Source organism: Pelmatolapia mariae, linkage group LG4 (genome assembly GCF_036321145.2).
Source record: "Pelmatolapia mariae isolate MD_Pm_ZW linkage group LG4, Pm_UMD_F_2, whole genome shotgun sequence".
Lineage (NCBI taxonomy): Eukaryota > Metazoa > Chordata > Actinopteri > Cichliformes > Cichlidae > Pelmatolapia > Pelmatolapia mariae.
This window is the reverse complement of record NC_086230.1, coordinates 13033592-13053062: the sequence shown is the minus strand read 5'-3', so window position 1 is coordinate 13053062 and position 19471 is coordinate 13033592.

Below are 19471 nucleotides of genomic sequence, written 5' to 3'. Positions count from 1 at the left end.
TTTATCCAGTACTACCAAAATACAAAATGTTGATTTGTTTGTCCCAAATGCTTAGTTACTCCAAAAATATGTAAATTCATATTGAAAACAATTCACTGGCCAAGTCACTGGCTGAAAGCTTATTGATTGGATAATAATTATCTGTACCCCCCAAGATTACAATATAACACAAGTATATCAAAACAGCAGGCCTTCTAATTTGTTCCTCTAGTCATGAATTTATAAATGTGTCTGCACCAGAGAGAGACTAAGAGAGAGGGTGAGAGCAAAGAGGAAGAGAACATTAATTAACTAGTGCTGACAACTGCATCTTTTTTCTATTAGGATCTGATTAGGGGGAGAAAGCACAAATTACAGGTGTTATAAGAGAGTTAGAAAGTGGGAAAAAAGGCAGGCAGTGAAAATTGGGAGCAATAAGTTAGGAGTAAACAGGCAGTGAAAAAGAGGGAGATGTAAGGAACAATCTACACTCTGTTTCAAGGTTTAGAAAAAGAATATTTTCCAAGTGGATTGGCAATGCTGGGCTTTTGCCCTTCAGCACACAGTGAAAGTAACTGTCACTGTACCCCCTTTTGTACCCTGTACCTCCCACTGTCATTGCTACACACAACACATACATGGACATCCTGTGAGGGTGAGTAGTAGTGCATGCATACATGTCACATTTATCTATAATATATACAATTTCCCTCTGTTCCCTGTGGGCGGTCTTTTTCTTCCAAGCTTTGGTCCCGTACCAAAGGTCTGGGAGCTTGAGGGTCCTGCACAGTATCTTAGCTGTCCCTAGGACTGTGCTCTTTTGGACAGAAATCTTGGATGTTGTTCCTGGGATCAGCTGGAGTCACTTGCCTAGCTTGGGGGCACTGTGCTGCAAGATTTGCACTGGGACCACTGTTGCCTTCACCCTCCACATCTTCAAGAGTTCTTCTCTTAACCCTTGGTATTTCTCAAGCTTCTCTTGTGCATTCTTCCTGATGTTATTATCATTCGGTATAACTACATCTATCACTACAACACTCTTCCCACCACTACTACAGTATGTCCCATTGGTTAGCCATCACCACTTTCTGTCTCTGGAATTCACACAGGATCTTAGCCCAGTCATTCTCAACCACCCTAGGGGACATGTTCCATTTTGAACTCGGCCATACTCAGCACAGATGTTGTTGTATACTAAGCATGGCATGGAACGTTATGACGTTCCATGCCATGCTTGCTAGCATCTTGCTCCCTGGTGTTATGTGCTGGATTGTCTCAGGGGCATCTTTACACAGCCTTCACCTGTGGTCTTGCCTATTGTGGTAAAACCCTCTAAACATCATGAGCTGAGAGCTTGTTCTTTTGCTGCCATCATTAGTGCCTCTGTGCTGCCTTTCAGTCCAGGTTTGTCCAGCCACTGGTAGGATTTATGGATATCACCCACTTCCTTTCTTTGGTGTATTAAGAGTTTTTTCATGTGCAATGTGTAGAGGTGTTTTTTTTTCTGTTCTCAAACTGATCTCCCTATTGGAGCTCAGTCTGGGGGGAGTTATTTTTTTTCTCCTTTTCTTTCCTCATGTGGTGCTTTACCATTGTTATACCTCTCTGACCTGTCTTCCCCATGTGATGTTTTTGTGTAATGTATGTATGGTCGGAGGGAAAGATGGAGCCGCCATTGCGTGCAATAGGTCGGCAGCCTTAACATGAAATTTCTCCTTGTGGGACTAATAAAGGTATCTTATCTTATCTTATCCTCTATGTGCCGGTGGTAAATACTGTGCAGGGGCCTGTGCTTGCAGAATGGTTCTTCTCCTTGCTCCTCTTCTTTCTCTGGCTTCTGCTGCTTGAGGTATTCACTAAGCACATGACCAATGTGGCCATCTTCCTGATGTTCTCATGGATGTTTGTTGTCTCATCCTGGACAGTGGCTCTGACACTCACTAGTCTTCGGCCTCCTTCCTTTTGCTTAATGTAGAGGAGTCTCAGGGTGCTGGATTTGGGGTGAAACCTTCTATGCATGATGTCAGTGGGTTCTATCTCCTTGTTTGGCCAGGTTTTTATCCCAACAGGGTATCTGATCGCCGGCTGGGCATAGGTGTTGATTGGTCAGATCTTGTTCTTCCCATTCAGCTGACTTCTAAGGACTTGCCTGGCCTTCTGGAGGTATTTGGTGGTTGCGGCTTTCCTAGCAGCCTCTTCATGGTTCCCATTTTCCTGTGGGATTCCCAAGTATTTGCAATTGTCCTCAATGTCTGCAATGTTGCCTTCTGGTAGTGTAATCTCGTCAGTTCTGACTATCTTCCCTCTCTTTGATACCATCCAACAACACTTCTCCAGTTTGAATGGCATTCAAATGTCATTGCTGTAGATCTTAGTGGTGTGGTAGAGAGAGTTACTGTGTGGTAGAGAGAGTTACAAGCATACAGCTTGATGTCATCCATGTAGAGGAGATGTTCCTTTTCGTTCCATAGTTGGTATCATAGCCAGTCTTGTCAAGGATCTCACTAGGGAGTTGCAGGTTATGCAGAACAGCAGTGGGGACAGGGCATCTCCTTAGTAGATCCCACACTTGATGGTGACATATGCAGTTAACTTGAAGTTGGCCTCTAGTGTTGTTCGTCGCATCCCCACTGAGTTCTTTATGAGGGCTCTTACTGTCCTTTTGGTTTTGTTTAGCATTCCAGGATTCATGTGTGGGGCATTGACTCATAGGCTTTCTTGTAGTCAATCCAGGTGGTGCACAGGTTGGTGAGCCTGGTCTTACAGTCTCGGGCGACTCCTCAATCTACCAGGAGCTGGTGTTTTACCCCTCTAGTATTCCTTTCTGTGCCCTGCTCATGAATTGAGCCATATGCCTGTTCATCTTAGCAGCTATGATGCCTCACAGGAGCTTCCATGTCAACCCGTTCTCACTCCCAAATCGTAACATTTTACGCTAGGTGACAAATCGTCAACATATTACGTTTTCGGGCACCCAAGGCGTTCCTACGTCACGAAATCGGAAAACTGCGGACACATGAGAACCGTTTGGACTCAATCTACACATCTTCGCTTTTTCCCTTAAAATCGCTTTAGAAAACACTATTTCACCTCATTAAAGTGCTGGTTAAGGTTAGGAATAAGGTTATGGTTAGGTTTAGCGATAAGGTTAGGTTTAGGCTTAGGTATACGGTTATGGTTAGGTTTAGGCATAAGGTTATGGTTAGGTTTAGGGATAAGGTTAGGTTTAGGCGTAGGGATACGGTTATGGTTAAGGTTAGGAATAAGGTTATGGTTAGGCATAAGGTTATGGTTAAGGTTAGGCATAAGGTTATGGTTAGGCTTAGTGATAAGGTTAAGTTTAGGGCTGCAGTACAGGGCTGGAAACCGCCGCGTACCATAACAACGTGGAAGGTCACCTTTCGCGTTTCTCAGGAACGCCGCAGGACGTGACAAAACGTCGGGATGTTACGCCTCGGGAGTGAGAACGGGCTCTCCATGTGGTACTGAGGCAGGTTATTGGCCGGTAGTTGGATGGGACTGGTCCCTTCTAGGAATCTTTGTGGATCAGAGCTATTCAGCCTTTAGTTAGCTATTCTGGGTGTCTCTCATCAATAAGCAGCTGGTACATTTGTGCTGCCAGATGCTCATGGAGTGCAGCACAATCCCTACTGTGACCATCATGTGACCAGCTGATCTACATGACAGCAGCAGTGATCACAGAGATGCTTGTCTATAAGATGAACAGTGACAAGGAGCAGAATATCCAAACACAAATTGTCAATAAAAAATTTTGCCCTTTAGCCTAGTTTGTAATTGTCAAACACAATTTGTAGTGTATTTGTAAAATGTGCTTAATGCAATTCAATCATTGTCCATCATTATCTATTTTACAACCTCTTTCAGGTCCACTGGACTAAATGGAAATCACATAGAAATATTTTTAACCAGGTAAGAATGCATGCCATACAAACACAAACCTATCCTTGATGATTTGAGAACAGGTGCATTCACACAAGCAAACTCCTGACATTGGAGGCGCTCTTTGAAAGCATATTTCCTGAAGTAATTTGTGGTTGTTTTATTGAGCCATGGTAGCAGATTGCTCTAATGTAAACCTCATTTGTCATTGTCAACACACACTATAACACACAAAACAGACACACACAGAAACATAAGACATATTCTATCAAACTCACATAGATCCCTCATTTGAAGACGGGACCAGAGAGAAGTCTACCTACAGCAGCAGCATTGAAGTGGATGCAGAATTGCTCAACAGCAGCTACGACTCACTCAAGGAATTAGAACCAAAGGGTTCACTGTAAGTGAGATTTCACAAACTCTACATGAGGACCAAAACAAAAAATGACCCGGCTTTTATGATCTGATTTTAAAATTGAACATGCATATTTAAATAACAGTATAATATGATTTTTTTTAAAGAAAAAATTTGGCATGAATATTTCATTCCGTTCTGAATTGCTGCATCTGGTTTCAGTATGAACAGAAAATTATACAAATGAGTTTAAAAGAAACACTAATCCATCATGGTTATATGAAATATTGATATAAAATACATAAAAGGTGAATATATCAAAAATTAAGATCATATCAGATGTTCCTAATTTTTCTGAATTGGGAGTCTCAGCCACTTAACCATGTTATTAGATGAATGATAAAAAAGCTGGTATGTGTAATAAATAAATATATGTATGCTAGCAAAGCTCATTAACCAAATTATGAATAACATTTAATGACTCATAAGATGAATAAAGAGATATGAGATATTGCAACTGTCATAAATTATCTACAACTGAATTACAGCTAGGATACTAATGTGAGTTTTTCCAACTCAGTTCTCCCATTCTGTGGAGTGAAACGTAGATATGAAGCAAATGAATGAAAAAGAATTACGAGACATGGCTTCTTCTCCCAACACCTGTTATGGATAATTCCTTCCAAAACATCACTGCTGATTAAAACAAATATCTACCACTGATTAATCATTTATAATTTGATTTACAAATTTGCACCATTATATTATAGGCTTTTATATGACACCCATACAAAACATTAAAAATTGAGTGAAAGCTGTTTAAACCACATAGCACTATATTAACGTCACTTAGAAACAGCATTTGGTTTAACAATGAACTGTGGCGATAGGCTGACACCAATACAAAACAGAATAATGGTTCTCATTTAGCACAACTTTCAACTGTGAAGAGAGAGGCATTTTTTATGCTAACAAGGGAATGCAGTTCTGCGAGAGAAACCACCTGTTCCAGCATATGGTGTTCCCAAAGACGTATTAGCTCACAATGGTTTACATTCGTTTTTGTTCATGTGCAGTTGTGTTTGTCTCAAAGACAAAGTTGTAGATCTAGCTCCCTCTTCCTCTTGTTCTGTCAGATCAAGAACATGTAATTTGTTATAGAAAAAATAAAAATCAATGTTGCCATACCACTAATGAGAATGAATATATAAACTGCCCAAAAATATTGAAGACACATCAGACCTCATTGGGGGAAAAAGCATACTGAATATCTACACTGTGCTACACCATTTGATAGAAATGAAACTTATCAAACAACAGAAAGCTGAATTCAAAGACACCTGACAATCAAATTGAAAAAGATCTGCTAGTCCGTTTTTCTGAAATTTCATTGCAGCAACTCAAAATGGTGCTCAGTAGTTTGTATGGCTCCCATGTGCTTGTATGCATACCGGACAATGTTAGTGCATGCTCCTAATTAGACAATGGATGGTTTCTTGGGGGATTTCCTCCCAGATCTAGACAAGGGCATCACTGAGCTCCAGCAGAGTCTGAGGTGCAAACTGGCAGTGCTGACCAAAGGTCGCACTTTCGTGTCGAAATGTAATGTTCCAGAGGTGTTCTATTGGATTTAGGTCAGATGAGCATAGGGCCAGTCAATGGTATTAATTCCATTATCCACAAGAAACTGCCTGCATACCTTTGCCAATTGAGGCCTGGCATTGCCACGGAGCAGGTGGAACCCAGGATTTTATCCCAATGCATAAGGGCAGTCAGGGTGCCGTTGCCTAGCCTTCAGAGGTCTGTGCATCCCACCTTGTACCTAGTTGTATTCAAGCTAGTGGCCTGCAGGAGGTCATTCTGTGAGGCTTTGATAGTGCTCATCCTGAAGAAAGTAATTTGCAATGATGTGGCAACCGGATACCATAGATAGGCAATGATATTTAGTGTCTTCATGTGATGATAAGTGAAAACCATCACTGACAAATTGATGCGCGACTAGCAAATGTGTGGCTGCCCCTTTAAAGAACTCCAAGATACCCAACCATCTACAATCAGAGATGCATCTACTGGCCTGAGGATGAAGATTGTCACCAGACTGAAGACAGCAACACAACCAAGGCTACAAATCCCCAGGCTCACTGAGAAACTCGCATAACAAGTAATGTATGCAGATATTAAACACATCAGAAAAACTAATGAGCTTGTATATGCCACTGCCACAGTAGTACTGGAACTACTTGGGTATAAGATCAAGAATATGTGCAGAAAGAAGTGTACAGCCAGTATCCTAGCTCCTATGAAAAGATACACCAGAATATACATTGATAATACTGATCCCAAAGTTGGTATTGGTATTGGGTATATACTAGCGTGATAGAATCAATACATCAGTTCAGTATGTAGCCCACTGAAATGTGTTGCATTAAATCAATACCAAACTCCTTACAATGCACAAAGGGTTCCACCCAAAGTCCAGCAACCTGGGTGCTGAACTGTGGTACTTAATTTCAGTCTAGAAATAATTGTGGAAGACCAAGCCCCTCCATGAGTTGCACCATTGGCAAATAGAGGCAGTGGGTGACATCAATATAACCTACCAGTGGCAGGAAAAGGGTTAATTCTTTGTCACCCAAGTATCATACAAGTCATCTGGGTTTTTTGACTGTGAAATTACAAAATAATTATTATCTTTAAGAAACCATTTAGATTTTGTTTGCAGCCCAAGATGGTTGAAGAGTTATGGTAATGTGAAGTGTGCAAGGTAAAATCTAGGCAGAGCTGATCTTTCTGTCCATGTTGCTCTGTGGGGGGTGTAACTAAAAGACACCACAGAGGCTCTAATGACGGCAGCACATGAACAACATATATGTGTGCCCATGTGTGTGTTTTGTTTACTTACTTCCAGTGTCTTTAGGCAGAGCCTAGCACAACACTTTCTGTTTCACTTGCACAAGCGCATGCACACACACACGGTCATCGGCACTGATGTGGTGTGACAGCACTGTAATTTTAGCTGTGCTGACTCTCTGGGCTTGTCTCTCTCTCTCCCTCTTTCTGCCTCCTACCTCTTTGGCTTACGATCACAGAGTGGTGTACATCAAGTGCTGCCTCCAGCAGTGTCTGTTTGTTTGTGTGTTTGGCGTGCATGTGTGTTTGCCATTTTACCATGCAGTTTTTCCCAGGGTTAGGTCATGGAGTCATACTAAGGATAAGACTCCTTCACTAATACATTCCAAAATCTCCTCCCAACACACACAGACCCAAACTCTGCACCACTGTGCTCTCCTTACAACAAACCCAAATCCTCTTTTACACAGCTGTGCTCGCTGGATATGTTCCGTTGTACACTCTTCAACATATTTGAATTAAATTCTCACCCAACTTTTAATCACACTAGAACAAAACAGAACTGCGAATTTCATTATGGAAACTGTGGTGCATAAATGTTTGTCAGTGACTGTTGTTGTTTTTCACATTGCTGTGCAGTTTCTACTCAGGGTCCAGCTTTAGTGGTCAGTATGCTGGGGAGAAAGGCTGGCTGGAAACAATCTCGGACTGCTAAAAAGGCCTTCACAATGATTTACCATACATGGTACAACTCTGATATCACTGTGTTTCATTGGTCTCCTGAAGTAAATGTATATATCAACAAGAATCACACAAAACATCTCACTCACTGGGTAGTATTTGCTTTTAAGGCAATAGTGTTGTACTTTTTTGTATATTCATTTTGTTTTCTTTGTTCTTTTTAAATAAATTTTAAGAAGTCTTTACTTTGATTACACTAACACTATGTAGGTGATGGATAAAAGGTACTGACTTGTAACGAGCTGGACATGAATAACTTGCACTTATGTATTATCATTATGCTACAGTATATTACAATCTTTTCTGTATGATGTAATTCAGGGTTAACCTGAAAGAAAGGCAGATGTGAAATGTAAAAATGAGATCAGAGGGAGATCAAACGATAACGTGATATTTAGAATCCCCAAAGGCAGTACAATTTTAAGCATAGTTTTAAATATAAAAGAAGTTTTATGAAAGTTTGACCTTATTTGACTTTAAAGAAGAAGTAATGTGATATTTAGAATCGCCACATATCATTCACTAATATAGTTTCTAATTAATAAGATGTTTTGTCAGTTTTCAACCGATGAATTCTTAAGTTAACTTTGAATATCTTGGTGGATATAAGCCAAAATTTTAAAGGATTGCTAACATGACCTCACCCTACACCCTTGGGCTTTGAAGATGCCAGTGGTGTTTCTGACAGTTTTACTATTTTTATTGGTTTCTTTTCAAATAAAGGGTTAGACCTAAACGGACATAGACATTAGAGACATATATCAATTTTTGAAGATGTTCTGTTAATATAGTATTTGACCCTTTTTGCATTGCTGTAGGGAAATTTTATGCTGTCAGTAACTGAACTGCGTTGAAGGTCACAACATAATGTCTGTGCATTTTCAGAATATGATTTAGTTAGGATAAATAATATAAAGAGTAGAAAGGTGGTATTACATTTGAGAAGTCAAGTGGCTTTAATGACTAGCAATGAATTACAGTATGTTCTCTTTTATGTTCAGAAGCAGAGAGCAGGAGTAGCAACAGGTAAGGTTACTGATGTTTCTTGTTAAAATCCTGACACCCCAGGCCTTATACATGTAATGTTTGTATAGGTGTGTGTGTGTGTGTGTGTGTAGTTGCTGTTAAGGCCACACTGTCGTCTGTGTGTCACTAAATAATGACTCTGTCTGAGCTGCGTGCCCTCTGGGCTCTCCTGTCTGCCCACAAATACGTACAAACACACACACACACACACACTCTTGCACTATTCTGGCTGGCCATGGCTGGCTGATTCTTAAATGTCAGATGACTTCACTCCTGGAACAATATTTATTGAGCCCTGTTCTCTCTTTCTCTCTTTCCTACTCTCTCACATTTTGCTGGTAAATTTCTTAAAGATTCTAAATTGATAAGTCCATTAAAACCTCTTTAAGAGGCCCCATTTTAGATTATATGTATTTCAATGGAAGAATTTGCACAGAGAAAATCAAAAAACTTGTTCATTTAACACTTTCTCACTCCTTGCTCTTCATTTATATGAACACTTGGGTATTGGTTCATTGACCAGATGTACTTCCATACTTTCTTTACATGCATTTTTATCTTTATCACAATAGACTTTATCACAGTTGTACATATTAACACATGGGACTTGACAGCACCAATGTGCAGTTCAGAAGCCAGTGCTTTCCTCATTCACCTTACACCTATGGTCTTCCATCTACAGCTTCTGCAAGATAACATTATGGTCACTAAATTGCTTTCTTTAATGAGCCTCTCAGCAACTGCTGTTCTTCATGTTTTATAGTCAGAGAATAAAAGTCGATCAATTAAAGCTGAACCTGTGCAGCAGAAGTCTCACTAGTGCCTGTTGTTTTAACTGGCTGTTGATGGCTTATACAGGACAGCAAAAGGCCTAAAAAGATTAAATGCCCCTATGTAGCTCTTTCTTTATGTTAAATTATTATGTGATTTTAAGCTGTCTTAAATCACTTTTTTAGTAAGATGTCAACTGTTATTTATTTACTATATAAATGCATTTAAGAAGCAAAAAAAATAAAAAAAAAATAACAAAACACCTTAATGTCACAAAACATAATTCCTCAGGAAGTCTAATTTGTGAGTTCTGGGTAAGATGAGTGTTCTCCAAACCCACACACACAAACAAATAATAATAATAGTCATTCTTCTTTTGCTCCCGGTAAATTTCCTTCCATCTAAAACAGAATTGAAGAGAAGAGAGAGAAAGTTAGATAGCATAAGAGAAAAACAGAGGATAGGATAGAGTTTAAAGTCGTTGTTATGTTTGTAGATTTCTGCATGTTTGGAGGAGCAAACTAATGCTGTTGCAAGACAGAAAGCCAAGCCGGTATTTTAACTTTATGTTTTTAATGATATTTGGCTTAAGTTTACTTACTTACTGTTCTAGAAGCTTCAGGCTGCTTACTAGTTGTTGACAGTAAATATTCCACATGTGCTTTTGTATGCATCCTCAATTTCTAGTAGCATGATATGTGAAAATGTGAGCTAACTGACAGATAGACTGACTAGTTGTGTAGATTCTGCAGCTCAGGGAGGATATCCAAAAAAATGGTGTTTGTAGAAAGGTTATAAAGTATTGATATAGCTTACAAAAATTTTATATTTATTTATAAATATTAAATTTGGCATGTGGATGCATGAGGTTTACAGAAAGACAACCAGAGGCAATGCCCACCCTCCACCCCCAACTTCCACGGAATAAAAGAGAAAAAAAGAAAACACAACACCGATCCACTGCCTGTGCTTTATTCTTTTATGCATGCTGACAGCCTCCTGCATCTTTCTGCACTCTGCTCGGATGTCTTCACCTTTCGGCGCTCCTTCCTGGTTGAAGAATTGTAAATTACTATTATTTTTATAGTTTGCATCAAAATATTTATTAGCTGAAACATTCCTTTAGTAGAAATAGCAAAACCACTCCACCTCAGTACACCTATGTAACTGGCAAATTCTCCATAAGTTATCACAAGTAAAAATTATTTTACTGAAAAAGATTTTCCCCATCTGTGTTACCTAGATTCCTATTCCTCCTGCAAATATTTAAGGTTGAGTTCAGTTTAAATACTTTATAAGGGTGGATCGTAATAGCATATGGCTATTGTGGCTGTCCTGTGAGGGCCTCATAACTGAAAAATGCAAAGAAAATTTAAAATGCTCAGACAACCAGGCCTATACCTGGATTTTAAAAGTGTATTAAAATTAAAATTAAGACATAAAAAAAATCAAGGCTGAATTTAAAGGCTTTAAAGGTAACACATTAACTAATCAGTATCTGCAGGGGGATTAGAAATATTAATGAATAATGAAGGTGGTGTATAAACAAAACAAATGACTAAACTATGTACTTTTGGTAGATTGAATGATTTCTCGAAGACTCTAATCTGAAAGTGTTTGTTAGGCCTGCGCTTTATTAGGTTAAACCAGACATCACAGGAGTTAACTTCCCCTCCCCATCATCAAGACATTACTTTCTAAAATGCTAAAGGAGTTATTAAAGAAAACTATTACACTGCTAACTCCACTACATCACATGTTGATCAAAGTGGCTAATGAGAGGAAACTAGATTAAACAAGGGTTTTTTTTTTCTCATTAATGCTTTGTTTTCACACAACATGCAGATCATAACTGACCTCAGAGCAGGAAAAGCACAGCCATTGGTAGCTTATAGAGCATGTCTAGTCTCCCATCAAAGACCACAGGTTTATACACAAACAACCAGTAAAAGCTGCTAGCCTAAAAGCTTGAAAAGCTGAAGAAATTGTTAATGGGACACTAATGCCAGTGAAATGGAGAGACACTATAAATGCTACTGGCTCATAGTCAAGCGCAGTAAAGACTGCTTCCAGAGACCATAGCCAACTGTGGCCACATGATGGCAGTCATTTAAAGACTGGCTGCATAAGGGTGAGAAGCTTTAGGACAGGACACTGTTTGCGATGCAAGGAGATGTGTGTTGGAAGGACATACTTAGTATATCATTGGGATTTACATAATTTTTGGAGCAAAAAATCAACTCCTTGAAAAGTAAAATCAGTAAATTGTAAGGTGACAAAAAGTTTGAGTTTCTCCAGGAAAGAGATGTAAGTTATTATGTTATGATGTCACAATACAGTGTGCTGTGTGTGTTGGGGAAGGTGGTATTGCTAAATGTCATTCTTCTGTCTGTCTGGGCCTCTTGGGGTCATTACAACTTCACACCGGAGGACAAGACTGGAGTAAAACTGACAAATGAACCTGTCCTGCCTATCTGAGCACACACACAGAGACAGACACTCACACACGTACAGATGGTGGGACAGTCTCGTATGTCAGCAACCTGATGGAAATCTGGCCTGGACTAACCAGCTGGAAAAGTGACCCTCTGGTTAATGGAGTGGCTGAGGAAATGAGAGGATGAAAGAGAGAGAGGTAAAATATGAGTGAGCAATAGTTGCAGAGGCTGGGAAAGTAAGAGAAGGTGTGGGGGAGAACGGGCACATTTAGAGAGTCTGTTCATTTCCTAGGAATACACTTGTCCCAAAATTTGCTGCAATTGGCCGAAAGGGTTACTGACAGAGTAACCTAAACACAGTTCTCAATGAGTTGAAGTCATGTTAAGACCTAAATGTCTGAAATATTCATTCACAATACTTTTAGGCAAATAAACCCAACTTATATTTTAGTTATGACAAGCATAACAAACTCCATCGGTTTTTCATACAGGGAGGCTGGTTTTTCCAATAAAACAATTGCAGGCTTATAAATAGATACAACAGGAGCAACAGGAGTTTAGTAACCAAAGCAGAAAATGTGTGCATGGGTGAATAACAAGCAGCTGGATGTCGCAATAGACAGTGACTGCTATCAGATGTGTGCTGATAGATATTCTCATTTCTAATACTCATTTAATCTGTGAAATCAAAATCGTGAATGCCATAAAGTGACTCATTAAATGTGATGACTCGTATACTTTGAAATCTGTAAAAAGTTTAAATCTGTAATTATTAACTCTACTCATTCTATGAAAGCATAATTAAAAACTTTTACATTTTATTCATTTTTTCAGCCAAGTGAGAGGAGGAGAAATTAAGAAAAAAAGACATAAAAGTGCATAAACTTTATAACTACAATAAATAAGTAAGAATGGACAAGAACCATCAAAAGGAAAGGGTAAAGTCTGTCATATGACTCTGCAGTAGTCATGCATCTTCACTGGCTCCAGCAACAAAGAAGAGTGATGGAGTGGGACTGCACTGAAGCATTGAAGTTCCAGAGCTACTATTAGCATCATGTCCTAACAGTCCATTAGTTGTGTAACATACACCTGAATTGTGGCCATACTCAGTATTTAAAAGACAGACATTGTTTCCATGTCTGAAAATTGAAGCCAGTGTGGAAGTATCTTAAACTTGCATTCTTTCTTATGACCCCCAGGGGACAAAATTTCTAGAAACCCTCCAGCTCCTTTTACCTATGAAACAATATATCTCAAGGCTTTACAACTGGATTCACTCAACCAACTTGTAAAGTCATGGTGGCTACATCTGTCTTCAATATAACAGTCATGAACTGATCACCAAATAAGCAAATTAATATAGTAATAGTTGTAATATAGTAATAGAGGGTTTTTTTCTTTAAAGATGTTTACTTCGGTTTTAAGGCAAAAGGTGGGTAAAACATCCTTTAGGATCAGTAGCTGCTAGCAAAGCATTAATTACTGTCTTGCCATTATTTACTGATTATTGATGTATGTTTTTATTTTCTTTTTCTTTAAGTGACAGTTTAAATAAATAAACAAATAAACAAATAAACACGATGTTCGCACACCTCTTGCAAAAAAAAAAAAATGGGAACATGCATTAGCTAACAATAAACCAGCAACCCTGGTTTTAGTCGATTATGTAAACTGTAATAATGGTCAAAATTAATAAAGTTTGGATTAGATATAGTACATTTATGTCATGAGACAGGCAACCAGCGCTCACGTTTCATCAACATAAATGAATATTTTGCCCATAACCCTCTAAGCGGTGGCAGCACTGACCCATCAAGATTGAAAATTCTTGAGTGTACTGTATGTTTATACACTTTCATCCCAGCAGTGTAAAGATACTCCACAACATATTCAGAAATGTTATGAAAGTGGAGCACTACAGCTCAGGTTTCACAGATACAGATTGGATAGCAAGTTACCAATTGTAGGTCTCCCCACCAAACATATGACTAAAACCAATGAAGAGAGACATGTTACATTCTTTTCACAGATGCAACAGATGCATATTATATAGATTATATAAACTACAGATTATATAGATATACAGATAGATATGTAATAGATGCTTTTGCATTATTTTTTACCACTTTAACATAATGATGGCACAGTTTGTGCACTAGCTAGATTTAGCTTAATGTCTCAGTAACATACGGTAATGGTGTTAGCGATTCAGAACTGCATTTCTTTTGATATAGTAAAATAAAAACAGCTCAACAAACATAAACAATAATAATAATTCTGACATATTTTCATGACAGTGAAAAATCATTGATGACTGTTGCTATGGAAATGTGATAAGCAATTCTGATTTGGACACAGATTTATCTAATTTATTAAATCTTCAAATGCAACAATGTAAAACATAAACTATAGAAAGTGAGTAGGAAACATTTATTTAGTGCTGATGGTTTTACAATATCTACAGTATGTGTGGCATTGTAACAGTCTGTGAGCCTGTTTGTTTTAATTAATTAATAAACCTTAAGGTTATACAGTAAGCATACAGCATGCCTATTTATATTGGTGCATAGAATAGAGCAAGGCAATGCGGTGCAACAGGAGTGAGAGATACAGTAAGCAAAGGAAAGAAGGGAAAGGTAAAACATTTGTGTGGTCAGCACTCATCCTGTCATCAGGCATCAGCTCATTTCACCTTGAAACACTGGACAAACACACACAGAGACAGTCAGGCCACCTTAGCTCAGGTAAAGCAAAAGCCCCCGACTTACATCACACAGAAAATCTGTCACTGCAAAGAGATTTAAACAGAACAGGAGAAGAGAGAAGTGATTTCTAATTTGTGAAATGGTTGACAGAAACACTTTTATTTCCTCTAACACCTGTAGTAAAACTCAAACCTCCCAGCAAAGCAGTCCCATGCAGCCGTTTACCTCTGTACTCAAGGTCAGAGTTTTTGATGAGTTATTCTGCCATGTGGAAGATTGTATCAACAGCGGGGGAGAAAATAGTTTCAGTATGGGCAGTGACAGTGTACCCCCAGGGAAGGTGAGGACGTAGGTAAAATGTACTTCACCTTTCATGGAGGGGATGAAGGGAGGGGGAGTTCTGTCAAACTCAGCTTCGGGCAAATTAACATCACAATCAAACAACGCTTTTTGTAAAGCAGGTCACATTATCTTTCTGTATATCTGAAACGGCCGACCTAAGAAAATCTCACCAAAAGAATGCTTTACTGCAACACATATAACAATGTGCACTCTAAGGGAACCTCTTAGGTAATACAGAGGAGTGTGTTTTGTGCTCCTTCTTCTGTGATATGCATTCTTTGGCCTAGATTGTATCTTATCTACTGTATTAAACACACGTGTATTTGTCGGGGTTACAGAGATCTTACAAATGCTGGAGACCTATCATAAAATGCTGAGAGTTGCGATGTTGTTACAGAGATAATGTGAATGGATAGAGATATAGTTTAAGAGGACTGAAATTGGAAAACAACAGAAAAGATGAAGGAAAATGACTCAAAAAGCAAATAAAAAGCCAAACAACTCTGAGCAAAATACCTAAAAGGAGAGATTTTCTTTCTATGAAGCAAACTGAACGGGTCACATTTAAACTCATGTGTAATGCGTTTCAAAGTTACTCTTTACTCCCTTTAATTTTCTGTTTGTTTCTTTGAGTCTTTGCTTGTCTGTACATTTCATTACTCTACATGAAAATCAGGAATGGAGGTGGGAAGTCAGCAAAGGAAACACGAGGCAGATGGGAAGGAGGGAACAAGGAAAAGGTGAGCGAGTGAGTTTGTGTGTGTGGGTGTGTGTGTGTGCTGTGGAGGTGCTGTAGAGCTAGAGCTAGTGTCATATCTTTTATGGGGACAGGACAGCGAGTATAAATAGATGGTCACTGTGAATGCAGGTTGTGCCACACATACAACTACCTACTATTCTTACCAACATATACTGCAGCAGACGGAGGTTATGGCTGAGGCACTGTACATGATGTGACCTAGTTGGTGGAAAGTAGGCTATAAAGAAATAAGTAAAGGAAGAGCATACACACACAAACACTAACTCAGTTGGTCCAAACACCTGACGTAGGCAGGGTGTTTTTGAGCACACTTTAAGCATCATTCGGACTAATCCTGTGGACAAACTTACACACTTTAAATTAAAGATTTTAAAGATGCATTTTCACTTTAAAATACTGTATCAAGCTTTAATTTGCATTTGCATGACGCATTGTTAGAGGCAAATAGTTTAAGTAGCTTCTTTCTTTTTACTTAGCAAGATACATTAACCTAATTCCAGCCAAATCTCTGAGGTACACCCACACACTGCAATTTTAATATAATTGCAAAGTTAGAGGACCCAGCATCCACTCATTGTTTCTCTGAGCCTCTGCTTTTAACGGCAACCACAATAACGCTCCAGTTTCGCTCCAGTGAAACTGCAATTCACTGCCTATGATTTGCAGTTTTGTTACAGTCATTGCTCTCAGATCAAATTTAATTACTGTAATTTTTTTGTTGTCTGTTCAGTATGTCAAAATAGCACTGATTGATACAGTATCCAGGAGGCTTGAATAGCAGTTCTGCCTCCATAGCCCTGGATACTAAACACATCAGACATCCAGAGAGACGCATGACTCGACTGCACCCAACATTAGATCACACTCCAAGAAAATATTATGGAAATTTAAAAAATTAAGTATATTTCATATTTGAAATCTCACTAGATCACATATAAATTCAAAAGTTACGTTGGTGTTACCTTCAACTTTGGCAAAGCTTTTTGCTTGAGCTGCAACATGATAGCAAAAAGTTTTTGATATTTTTTAGGTAAATCAAGCAGGAGATTTTTATTGCTACATGAGGGGGCTGTTTGCTGTTTTCTGAAGGATAAGCTCATGTCGTGGTGAGATGTTGGTTGTCTATCCCTCTACCTACCCTACACAAGAAGTTCTACTCCATCTACAATGTTGGTAAGAATTTAATCAAACTCAAACACCTAATTGATCGCCTAATTGAATGAGCTAGATGAGCTCCTACATCACCAAAATTCTGTTTTCTTTTTTGTTTTCCGTTCTTCCAAAATGTGACTGGCAAGTTAAATGTGCACCCCGTACAGAGTACTGCTCTGCTTGTGAAAACGGTTTTGTAAAATCTTCTGTGGATGAGCTTTATAAAGCTTGACAAAATAATCCTGGTGCTTAAGAATTAAGAACATACCCACACTGCAGGTGTAGAAATTGAAAGAAGGTGGCATTTAGGAAGCAGAGAATGGTATAAAGATGCTATCACTGATAGGAATTGTCGTATACTGAGCTGTTAAAATATGTCTCTTGTGCATTATTGAAGTGATGGTCTGCCTTAAAGCCACATCACCTTATTTATTTTATTGTTGTATTGTTTGTTTGTTTACTATTTCATTTTTTATTTTATTTTTTTGTATTCTAAAATCAACATAATGATGTAGAGTCTAAACACTTGGTATTTCAGCACATTTGGTAAAAAACTGCAACATGCTCAGCAGCTCATATGGGTTCCAGGTGAGAAGGTAGAGCCAAATTCTCCGCTAGTTATTACTACCAACACCCTCAACATTATACTATCATTTCACTCACTGTATATATATTGATATGCTGCTTTCATCTGTGGAAATGTGTTGTATCAAGGACACATGACATGCTTGCAAATGCTTCCTTTTGTCCTGCAGTCTTTTTACCCTCTCTGCACTTGGACTCTATCTTCAAGGCTGTCAGCTTGACTCGGCCCCCTGTCCCAGTGGAGAGCCTGCTGTTGATTTGTCAGTCTAGCTGTGCATTTGGCAGGTGAGTCGTTTGCCTTTCGGGCTGCAAGTTTGTCTATCTAGATCGCTACCTTTGTCTTTCACCTTTTCACTCGCCCAGAAAATCTCTGTCTCTCCCTCGCGCTCTCTCCATCTGTATCTCACACATACTCGTAGTTTTCATTTGGACTCAGTCAGTCTGGTTTAGCAGTCGACCTTGAACAAGTCTTTTGATTTTGACCACACCAGTAGTTCTGCTCCGCTGTGGATTCAAGTTGAGAGGACTTTTTTTGTCCCCCCCTCCCCAAACTGACGTACTGTAGTCACTCTTCCCTGCTTTGCTGCAGTGCTTCCCTCCTACTCTTCAAAGAAACAGTGACACCAAATGCCATCTACTGCTGAAAACGCAGCACTGCACACCTCCTCTTTTTCACCCATTCAATCATCTAATCTGCCTGGTAAACAGTTACGATGTGCTCCAGATAGATGTATTCTGGTCTGATCCATTTAAATTTAACCGAAGGGGGCACTTTGTGGCAACAAAGGCGAAAGTGCCACAAACAAACTATGTGTTGTCACATAAAATTATGATTTCTTTTGTGTTATCAGTTTTAACCTCAAAATGGTTTTAAATGATGCGATCATGCCATAGGCAGTTGGATGGAAGCAGACATTAAGATGTTTGCTGTAAACTGAAACACACACAGTGAGCCAAATAATAAGAAGTAATCACAGAGTCAGGGGGTTGGCACAGCCAGTGCCTAAAACAGCTGCATTTGATGGCAGTTAAAAAGTGAGTGACCTCTTGTGACAAAGGGCACAGCAAGGATATAAACCCCAACAAACCCTCCTGAATAATAATGACTATTGATTTGTTTACATAGAAAAATCTGACTGCAGCAGATGTACAACAGCACCCATTCATAAAGTTACTGGGGGTTCAGTGTCTTGCCCAAGGGCACTTCAGCAGAGCAGATGTTTGCTCTCATGGGACTGACTTGAACCAAAAACCCCATCGGGTGAAAACATTCCACCCTGCTGCCTGATGAAGAGGAGTGGATTGCTGCCTCTGGCAAAAAAAGGGAAAGATACAGCTGTTCAATCTGGGATTCAGTTCGCTTCAAAGGTTCAAGAGTGCAAGACTCTGCCAAATTTAGTCTTCCTTCAGTCATGTCTGTCCTTTTTCTAATTCATAAGCCTGCTACTGGATTAGCACAACTGAAAGTAAAGTCATTAGTCCTGCGGGAACAGGATAACCTTTACTAGAAAGGGTCAGGTAATGTAATTCTTTTAAAAATCTCATTGTTTTTGTTCTTGTACAGTGTAAGACTATGACAAGTATCTCTGTAGGATCTGTCATTCTGAGAGAAAAAGCCAGTAACACTCTGTAAACTCTCTGTAAACTGCCATTACTCTGGGATTTTCAAACAAATGTTGGCTGCCCAGTAGCTGTTTGGTTGCTAGAACTTGTTTGAGAGCCTTGATTTGAAGTAGCATGTTTGCACTCCGACTCCTAAAAGACTCTACACTCTTGATCTGGTCTATTCCAGTGGCAACACCAATTCAGTATCAAATCACAATGTGTTCATCTATACAGCCACATAAACAGCAATAAAAAC